This window comes from Psittacula echo (assembly GCF_963264785.1).
Source record: "Psittacula echo genome assembly, chromosome: 5".
Classification (NCBI taxonomy): Eukaryota; Metazoa; Chordata; class Aves; order Psittaciformes; family Psittacidae; genus Psittacula; species Psittacula echo.
In genome coordinates this window covers 21740454-21751519 of record NC_137739.1, presented here as the reverse complement: position 1 = coordinate 21751519, position 11066 = coordinate 21740454, and positions in this window count along the sequence as shown.

Genomic DNA, 11066 nt, shown 5'->3' with positions numbered 1-11066 from the left:
GACTACTGAATAGGTGGTGGGTAGCAGGGAATAATAGGGAAGTTTTCCCTTAAAACTGAGAATTCATTTTGTTTTCTAAATAACTCTTGTTTTCCACAGCCTCTGTTTTCATTCTTCCTGACCCATTCTTTATTTGCACAATAGTGATGCTGATAAACCCATTTTTTCCAGTGCTTTATGAAAAGTGCAATAAGATTATTTTGTGTATTTTTTGCATAGGTTCAGGTGTTCTCTCATTCTATTAGGAAACAAGTCTTTACACCTAAGCCAAACTGACTCTAAACTCTTCCTAACTAGATAATCTGCAGGGGCAATAGGATCTGCTGCTGGGGTAACTTACTAATTCTGAGAGTCATATATAAACCTCTGCCTGTCTGGAATACAGGCTCTCTCAAGTGGTTATCCTCACTCTTACAGGTCTGCTCCTCACCCCTGTAGCTGGGAGCTTGCTTACAGGCACCAAAGCCATGCCTGTGAATTTTATGTATATATTTTATAGGCTTAGAGTGCTATTGATGGTAGATTATATGCTTGTTCTTGTTCTTCTGGACACTTAGAGGAAAAACTTTTCCATGCTGCTGGTAGCATAAAGTCAAACGTAATGCATACGTAACCTAATGCATACATTTGTGGACTTTTGCCCCAGCAAGATTACTGTTGTCTTTTGATGAACAGAGCTAAGGGCCTGTTGGATATGTTCCAGTGGTTTAAACTTAAAAAAAAAAAAACTCTACAGAATTATATTATCAAGCATTCCTGTTGCTTGTAAGAATGCTATTTAAAACAAACAAACCAAACTGTGACAGATATAGTTATCAGCAATAGAGAAAAGATCTTAGCAATTACTTTTATAACATCAGAGATCTGCTGAGGGTAATTAACATGGATTGCTTGAAGATTGTAGCACACTTTACAATCACATCATAAATAGTGGGGTATCTGTGATCTCTTTCATGTCTGTGATTCTGCTTTTGCGTTTGCTTGAGAGTGTTAACCAGATGACACTTCTGTCCATTTATTCTAACAGCCTCTCAATGCCAAAGCTTCCATTAATGGAAACCTTGTCTAAGGAAGGAGAAAAAGGGCAAATGTGATTTCTGGGTGAGTTTACTGGATTGAGTTCTCTTCCACACTCTATGCAATTAGGCCTTGTAGAAGGTGACGTTCTGTTTTCCTGCAGAGGGGGGATGGCAGAATCTTGCGTAACAAAAGGCAACTGAAGAGAAATTTTTGTCCTTTATGGGAACGGCAGCAGTATCTTCCATATTTACAGGAAACCAAGAGTAGATCATTAACTTGGAAATCTTGGAAGTGAAAATAGTATTTGGATCTGTATATGCTGAGGGGCAAGAATCAGTAGAAGTATGTAGGAAGGAAGATATTTTTCTGTGCACTCTTTTCCCTGCATAAATTAGTGAAGAAAGGTGTCTCTGTTTCAGGTAGTTGTACATGACTGGAGAAAATTAATATGCTTGCATTAAACTGCAACATATATCTTCAGTTTTTGACTCTTACCATGAGTTCAGGAAAATAACTGACATGTCTGCAAGTCAAAGGCTATTTTGCCTTTTATCTCAGTAGGATCAGGACTGAACCCCAGCGTTACATTTACATAGCTGTCGCTTGTGCATTATATGAAAAAGAGAAATGGAAGTTTTCCAGCCAGAAAAATATTTGCTTCTAAACAAGTCTTTCTTTGGCCTTGCTTCTGCGAACACATGTAGCCATTTTTCATGGGAGCACGAATCTTTAAGGTCAAGGACAATAGCCCTTAAAAATCTTTTTTTTCCATATGGTGCAATACTGAGGTAATAAACCAGTCACTACTGTGAATGCTACATTAATGGTGATGAATGCCTTCAGTATTCCAGGCAGGAAGGTGGCAATTCCCATTTCAATTTACAGAAACATTAACTGACAAACTTTCAAGCCCTTTTTCACATGCAGAAAAATAGGCAGATATTTACCATGGTGAACTACATGTAGGTATGGTTTTAAGAGAGTAGCATTTACAGGATTGAAAGCTTTAATCTAAATCATAGAATCATTGTGTGGTTTGGGTTGGAAGGGACCTTAAAGCTCATCCAGTTCCAACCCCTGCCATGGGCAGGGACACCTTCCACTAGACCAGGTTGCTCCAAGCCATGTCCAACCTGGCCTTGAACAGTGCCAGAGATGGGGCAGGCACAACTTCTCTGGGCAACCTGTGCCAGGGCCTCATTGCCATTGCCTTTATGGCAGCTTTTATCTACAGAACTTGTCTCTAAGCTATTTGTCTAAAGTAGCATATTGATAATGATGCACATCTATGCTTTTATACAGTTGTATAAGTCTTTAATCATAAATGATCCAAAACACTTGTACACATAAGACTGTCTTTACACAATAAGATGTCAGAATGTGTGGGGAGCACCTCTGAAGGCACCATATCAGAGCTATTTCCCAGCAGAGAATCTGGCCAGGATCCTTAGGTTACCCTCCCCATCTCCTATGCTCACTGTGAAAGTGTCAGCTCTGAGGGATGCTGTGTGGATAGGACGTAGGGTCGTTTTTCAATCTGAATAGTTCAGTTTTTCAAATGGAAAATATTTCATGTGCCACTATGAACCAGATACTGCAGAGTTACAGAGCTCTTGAAAGCTGTCATGAAATAAGTACATGTATGAGGTTATAAAAGTGGGGTTTGTATAAACTGTCCTCTTTCAGCAAACATTTCACTTCCTATAATTGTGTGTGGTTTTGTTTGAACTTATCAAATATGTGATTGTTGTCCTTCTCCTTCAGGGAGATAAGAAATCCATGCTCCAGATATGCAGAATGATGATGTTGTAATTGCTCTTCAAAAAGAGGTCCACAGTAAACAAATTTTGTGAGCCTGTTGCCTCCGCAGCTTCTTTCAGTGAGCTGCAGCACTTCGAGAAGACAGCTGGGACTGTGAGGTGAGGAGAAATTCAGCTTAAGCACAAGTAGATAATTTTCCTTTCTTCAGTCCCAGGAAAGACCAGAATTTATAGGTCTGTGTAAAACAACTCAAAAATACTTTTATTTAATCTTTTTTCTAAGCAGCAACATGTTTTGCCTCAGAATAGGTTGGCTCTTTTGCCAGCTGTGCTATAAACCATTAAGACTGGGAAACAAAATTATATCTTTAAGGAAAAGCACCAGATAATGCCATATAAGAGCAACAGGGTTTTAGTGCACAAGGTACGTAAGACTTTTATTGGTGGAATTACACCTACCAAAATCACAAATCTTGGAAATACAAGTGGAACAGGACAGGCAGGGCTAGTGCTGCTCCTTACTCTGTCAAGGTTTTGACCCCTCTGATGCAGCATATTTGGTAAGCATGATGTCGAACATGGTGAAGAGGCTCCTAAGGTCCCTGTATTCTTTCATATGAGCAGTGGCAGCAGGTGCCAATTTTCATCCAGTGTGTCAGTGCCTGATTCATTTCTGTGTTGTGCATACAGCTAGATTTGTGTTAGTCTGCAAGAGATTTCTGCTCACGGCTGCTTAATACTGAAGGAATTGAAAAGAGCAAAGCTCAAAAACTGTGTATGGTTCAAAGTGTGGCCATAAAACTGTGAGTAGCTAGAGCAAGTACACATGGCAGCCCCTTTGAACGATGACAGTAGAGTAAGAGCCTTCTGTATTGTTACGATGCTTTACTGAAAAGACGAATGATGAAACAGTCTCTGAAAGACACTTCGTATCTTCTCTATTTTCTTGTCTTCCTCCTGAGAAGTGTTGGTGCCATTGAACATACTTACATTTAAAGTAAGATCTAACCTAGCAAAGTGTTTAAGCAAAGCTACACATAGCCTTAGAGTTAAGCATATACATGTGTATTTTGCGTATGGATTACTTTGCACTTTATTACTTATGCTGTACTCTTGGTTACAAATCTTACCTATGACTAAAAGCTGTTGGCTAATATGAACAAGACCTTTAAATGTCTGAGTGACTGTCACTGCCCCTGCACTCAGATCAAACCAACCCATTCAAAAAATGTAAATCCAAGTTGATTTTTCTTGCTTTGAAAACAAAGGATCAATTGTTGAAATTGTCTATTATCTAAGCGGTTTTGCAGAACATACTTGGATTCATGTCCCTCAGCATAGTGTATCCTTTGTTTGGTTTGCTTTCAATATTTTTTTTATGTAGGTGATTTTTTTCTTCCCTGTGCTAAGAAAGGTAGTTTCATTTTTCATCACTTCTTTTCCAAAGAATAAAATGTTTGTCTTTACAAAGTTTGCATTGAATGATAATCTCTAGCCTATTAACTGTTAATTCATTGGCAGGATACTGGGTGGCTACAACAGTGAAATACAAGCCTTGTCTCAGTGGAGTCTGGGTTTTCTCTCTTTACATTGGTTCAGTTATCTAAAGATCAACAAATACGAGTTTTGTAAACACTTTTAAAATGAGATCAACACCTGAGCACCCTCATCAAATTTGCTTTTGAAGTGTCTGGCTGATCAAAATCCTGCCAAAGTCAGTGGAGATGCAGGGTCTCAGCAATTTAAAAATCAGGCTATTGCTTTTTAAGTGCTTAAAGATGGATTAAGGAGGCTAAATATAAACACCTAGATTGAAAATGATGGGGTTTAATTCCTTTGAGCCAAACTTTCATATCACTGTCCCTGATAAAATGAGGCTGTGCGATTTACAGCTGCTATTGTGCCACAAGCATATGAATATTATAATCTTCTCTTTTCCATGAACACTGAAGTTTTGTAATGTTTGATAGCTTGCTGAGGCTCTCCTGGACTCAAAAAGTCCATAAAAGTTCCATTATTTCTCTTTCCAAAAAGTACTTCTAGACAAAGAATGCCTTCAAGTAACTGCATTTTCTACTTGAGCCTCCTTTATGAAGGAGCATACAGGTACAAATACCCATTCATAAAGAAATTCCATTGTACATGTACAACCTCAGCTGTTGCATTTAAAATTTTCCTGAGAATCCCTTTGTTTCTTGTTCTCAGTTTCTTCAAACAGTTCACGTCTATTTTTGCAAAATGAGCTTGGACAGACATTTTGTTCAATGTGGTGGTCTTGTCCTGCTTGTATGTCATTCTTAAGAAACAGTCAGTTGAAAGAATGCAAGTAAACTTTGCACAGTGACACAGGTTCAGTTCCAGGGATCCAACATGATAATATTTATGACACTGTTTCACACTGACGTCCATATTTTTTTTGCTATTCTCTGACGTACTCAAAGGAGTTTCTGGATGCTTCCACCTACGTAAGAGAAAGCTACTATACGAAAGTACAGCCAGAAATAACTGTGTGGCAGCTTGAAATCCATGATCTGGTTACAGTACCTGGTTAGACCTGCTGCAGCTATATTCCCACATGTATAGGTTACATGCCAAAATGTTCTGTGAATTCTGCCATCTTCACAGTCATTTAACTAAGTGAAAGTATTTATTTATACCCTTGAGAAATAGGGTTCAGTTTATTTAAGACTTAACCAAGTGCTGCAGTAGCAAGGATGGACAGTACATTGTTAAGCACAGAAACCACAATCACCAGAAAGACCTTCTGTTTTATTTACTGACCCAAACCACAGGAATTCTTTCCTCCTTTCTGTTCATGGGGTTACCATACCAGGAGGGTGAGTTCTCTCCAGCTAAGGAAATGAACCTACAGGGAACAGAACTAAATGCAAGTTAACAGGTTTCTGATTTTTGACTGTTTTCAATGATCTTCAGACGTGAGGTTGTGATCTATGTAAATTAAATATAACCCCTCAGTATCAGAAGGTTAGTCCACTTGGGCCACTTAAGAACAAAAACAAGGGTAAAAAACGTGCTGAGGGTCCATGCTACAGCACCAGATTAAGGTACCTATTTATGTGAGAAATTAATAATAATAATAATAATAATTTTGCAAGCTTCTCTGTCTACCATGTGTTACTTGAAATTAGAAGAAACAAAGATTCTAGTTCAATGGTTTCTCTCTTTCACAGTGCTAGCTTGGAGCTGCCTTTTGCTACTGAAGTTTATTGCTTTCTTGGACCTTAAATTGATTTCTTCTGAGTGAACCAAAGATTGTACTGACCTCAAAGTCACTTGAATTAATGTATTCTTGTTTCACTCTTTCTTTTTCTCTTGGAGCCACTTCTAGCTTAAATTGCCTTGTATTTCAGGGCTTGACGACAAGGTCACAGTCATGCAAAGAATTAGAAGTATGGGACGTTTCAAGTTTGCTTTCAATATTTTAAGAGAAACAGGTTTGAACAAGTTATTCCTGAGCTTATAAAATAAAATAACTCTATCAGTGCTAGCAGCCTTTATTATTACATAAAGCCACTTGCTCAGTGATGTATTCTTCAGCAAAAGTGAAGGGAGTGACAAGCCAAGCCATATAAAGAGCAGCTGGAGCAGGAGAACTCCTCGGCCACAAGTTAATTCTGCTGCTTACTTTAATCTTCTTTCTTCTGATGAACGTTGCTTTCTCTTTGCAGAGACCACAGCCATCCTGAGCCCAATTGCATGGCCACATAGGCTGCATACTTAATAATGGGTCTGTCAGCTGCTCATGAGTGATACATTGCAACAACCCAGTGCACAGTTTTGCTGGTTAGAATTGTGGTTCTCCTGGCATGGTTCTGAACTGTCAGTACAAAAGCAAAATATTAGCATCTAGCATCCAGAAATACTCTTCAGGGAGAACAAGCATCAGTATTGAAGCTCACTTTCTATGAGAATAACCGATGGACTGCATTTTCCTGATTATGTGGCTGTGCCAATTTTCCTGCAAGACAAAGGCTAAAGGCACTATTCTAGCACAAGCTAAGATTTTCTAACAAGTGGACTCTGTTATTTTGTAGATTTTTTTTAATCCTGTAATAGTATTCTGTGCACTCTCTGCTTTTTCAAAGTACATTGCTATTTCTTGCCTTCTTCAGAGCAATATCAAGGTTTTCTGATGTTATGGAGAAATACTTGTCTGCATGAACTCTCAGTCACTTGTGTATATCCCAAGTAACCAAGAAAGTAGGGAAACTGGGAGTAGGAAAGGGTGTATAGCACAGGATGACCATGATGGGGGATAAATTAACTGAGCCGCTTGCTATGATGGAGAAGATCAGAGTTCTAAACAGACAATGAGCAATCTGCAGATGTTAGAGAAAAGAACAGTAGAAAGTAAGGGCAGACTTTTCAAGAGCGCCCAGCTTCCTCAGACCACAAAAAAATCTTGAAGTTTGGGATTTTGACAGTGGTGAATGAAGTCCTCTTCCACAGTTTTCATCAGCAGATGCAGCAAGGTGGGAACTTCAGAAGGAAACTTAATTTCTGGATACTTTATATTTCACTGTTGCCAAATGTAATGTGCAAAGAGAAACCGAGCCCCACAACTCATGTTTTAAATAAGATTATCTTCCTTAAAAATTTCTTATATTAATATTTGGCATAAATCAATTACGTGATGTCATGCTTCCTGATCGTTAAACTTCCAAAAAGCACTGTGTACAGCCTCAGGAATGCAGAAATGTACTATAATAATGAGGCAGGTGCTATCATTCCACAGGTCTCTCAGCTTTTTCTTTTGTCCTTCCACAGACCAGACAAGTTCACCTATTATACAATCTTTCTGTGAAAGAAATTGATAAAATGAGTAGAAACAGCTAAGGAAAAAAAAAACCCTGATGCATATAAACAGAAGAATAGGAGAAGTTTTTGCTTTTTTGTGTTTTCTGTATGTATTCGGTTTGTATTTGTCCACTATTTGTTCAGGCCTCTCTCTTGTCTCTTGAAAGATAATTTGCTTTTATCTGCTGTCTTGGTCTTCTGATGCTCCTTATGGAGACAGTTTCATGTGCTAAATACTTTTTATATTAACTGAGATGCCTGAATTCACTCTCTGCTCTCAACTTCCACCACTTAAAAATGACAAACTTTGTTTCCTGTGTTTTCCTGAAGCTGCTGTTTCTCCAGCAGCTGGGACAAAGAATCAACCTACCTCCAGTTTGATTCATAACCTATTCCCCTGTATGTTACTCTGTGTTCTTTCACCTAACATAAATGTAGGGTACAGACTCCAATGATTTGCTTCAAATTGTAACTCCTAAGTGGTTTTCCCTCTTAGAATATGCACGTCTTTAAGAGGCTTTTAAAGTAGAACGTTACATGGAAAATCTGAAGTGAAGATGCACCCACTTTTATATTAATGATTTCCTCATTAGGTGCTTGTAAACATTAGGAAATGGTTTGAAAAATTACCATTTGCATGAGGCAATAGAAAATTATTTGCATCAGCTGTTCTGAACAGAAAATGCTGTAATGCTGATCATTCTCTATACCTTAGGAGAATTGGCTATATCTGTGCTTATTTTAAGTTGCGTATTTTGCTCTGTTTAGGGTCAGAAGGAAGCTGGAGGAAAGCTCCCTTCAAATGTCCTGTTCTTTAAGGAGCTGGGTGGGTCCAACACCTACCCATCTAAGCTGTGAAGGAAAACTCTCTGATGTAATTTGCAGCAAAACCTGAGCTTCATCTAAAAGCTGTGGCTCACCAAACTTGTGAGAATGGTATTCAGGAAAGTGTGATGTCGCAATGCACATTACATCAGTATTGCAGATCCAGTACATTTGGTACTGCTGTGGCTTGAAATTGCTGACTTGTAATTTTTCTTCTGGATCAACTGAGTCAGCAGGTTGAGTGTATTTGGAGTTGTTTTATTTCCACATCAATTCTGCTTTCAAGTGGTTGCAGTGAAAATACATCACAACATTTCCTGCATTCTTTAGAAAAGTCATTGTTTTTAATTTTACGTTTTACTTTGTGCACAGCTGCAACCCCTGGAGAAAGAGAAATTCTCTTTATTCATATTTGACAAGAACTCAAACCTAAATGTTAACAAACACCAAGGCAGTACATGACTGCACTAAATATGATAAACAGGGATCTTCCTATCCATTCTTCTTGGATGAGAGATTTTGCATGGGATCAACATCCTGCAACTGAGAAATACCTTGTCTTCTTCTCCTTTCAGACCTGAGCTGTATTATCACATGCTGTTTCCTAAAGCCAGAGAAGAGGGCTTGCATTTCACCTGACCCAGTCCTTTATAACATAAAGGATGAGGAGTAATGAGGTGAGGGCCTGAAAAAAGACCAAAAGAACATGAGGAATTATGCACTGCTGACAGAGTTGCTCTCTTTATTGAGGCACTTGCAGATTCAAGCTGGTTGCATGCCCTTGCCATGTCATCAGGTTACTGGGGCCTAGTACCACCTTTCTGCTCGGACAGCAGGAGCCGCAGCAGTGTGCAGCACACACTTGATATGTGGTCTAGGCATGGCCTGGAGTGGCTTGGATTGCTAGAGCATATGAACATTTGTATTTGGGGTATAGAACTGAAGCCTGGAGGAATAACCACAGCTAGGAAAGAATGGACTGCAAGAGAGTGCTTGCAGATAATGAGATGTCTTGCAAGACCTAGGAAAATGTAAAGGAATGATGTATAACATTAGATGGGTTACAGCAAAGAGAACAGGCTGCGCTTATGAAAATCACTACTGTTGAAGACACAAAGAGTGGCAGCTGTGTAGGAGGAGAAGGAATCACACTGGACATGGACTAGGAGCAGAGGAGAACAGAGAAACAACTAATTGCAGAGAAACACAGTAGAGAATAGTCTGCCCATAGAATCATAGAATAGTTAGGGTTGGAAAGGACCTTAAGATCATCATCTAGTTCCAACCTCCTTGCCATGGGCAGGGATGCCTCACACTAAACCATGTTGCCCAAGGCTCTGTCCAACTTGGCCTTGATCACTGACAGGAATGGAGCATTTACCACTTCTTTGAGCAACCTGTTCCATTACCTCACCACCTGAACCTAGGACACCCTCACAGTAAAGAACTTTTTCCTTATATCTAACCTGAACTTCCACTGTTTATGTTTAAACCCATCACCCCTTGTCCTATCACTATTATCACTGATAAAGAGTCCCTCTCCAGCATCCTTTTAGGCCCCCTTCAGATACTGGAAGGTTGCTATGAGGTCTTCATGCAGCCCTCTCTTCTCCAGGCTGAACAGCCCCAACTTTCTCACGCTGTCTTCATACAGGAGGTGCTCCAGCTCCTGATCATCCTTGTGGCCTCCTCTGGACTTGCTCCAGCAGCTCCGTATCATTCTTATGTTGAAGACACAAGAACTGCACACAACACTCTAAGTGGGGTCTCAAGACAGCAGAGAAGAGGGACAGGATCACCTCCTTCGACCTGCTGGTCACACTTCTTTAATATATCATTGAAGCATTTTTAAGCAATTCTCTTGGTCTTGGTGTAAAGCATCTGTGCAAAGTAAGTATGCAAACAATACTTGGGGTTTTTTTTGTGTAAATAACAAAACATGTAAGTCTGGTGGACATCACAAAAATATTAGAGACTATTATACAAGAGTAATTGCAGCCTCAGACATGAAATTGGTATTTACAGTTGTTCTTACTAATGTGAGAGGAAAAAGACTGTACATTCCCTTGGCAAAAGATGGGAACATATTTGTAAAGATGGTTTAAAAGCTTCTGGCATACAGCAGACATAGAGCAAATATATTCCATACGTCACTGGAGCCTAACTTGCAGGTTGGCAAATGTTCTGCAGGCTTGAGTTGGAGTTTTAAATTTGATCTTCCTCTTCATATTACCTGTGACTACACAGTTGTCATCTCACTGCTTTCAAGCATTTCCTGCCATGTGTGATTTCAGCCTGTGTTCTCTTTGCTTTGGGCCTACTAGCAGATCCCCATGTCTTATGGTTTTTAGTGAAAGCTATGGTCTTTCTATATAACAGACTCAAAGGCTGAGAGCCTGGTGAGTGAAGGATATTCAGACAGAATAAATAGGCAAACCTTCAGACTTTGCTTCCTTATGAGAGTCTGAATTCTCATAGATCTAAAATCAATTATTTTTAATATTCTAGATGGAAAATGCTTGGCTTAACCATGGTGGATATCACTAGAAAAAAAAAAAAAAAGATTACATATGCACCATGTATTGTATGTAACTAGTGGAAATCAGAGCTCTGTTGCAATGATTTTTGTCTTTGCTTTCATAG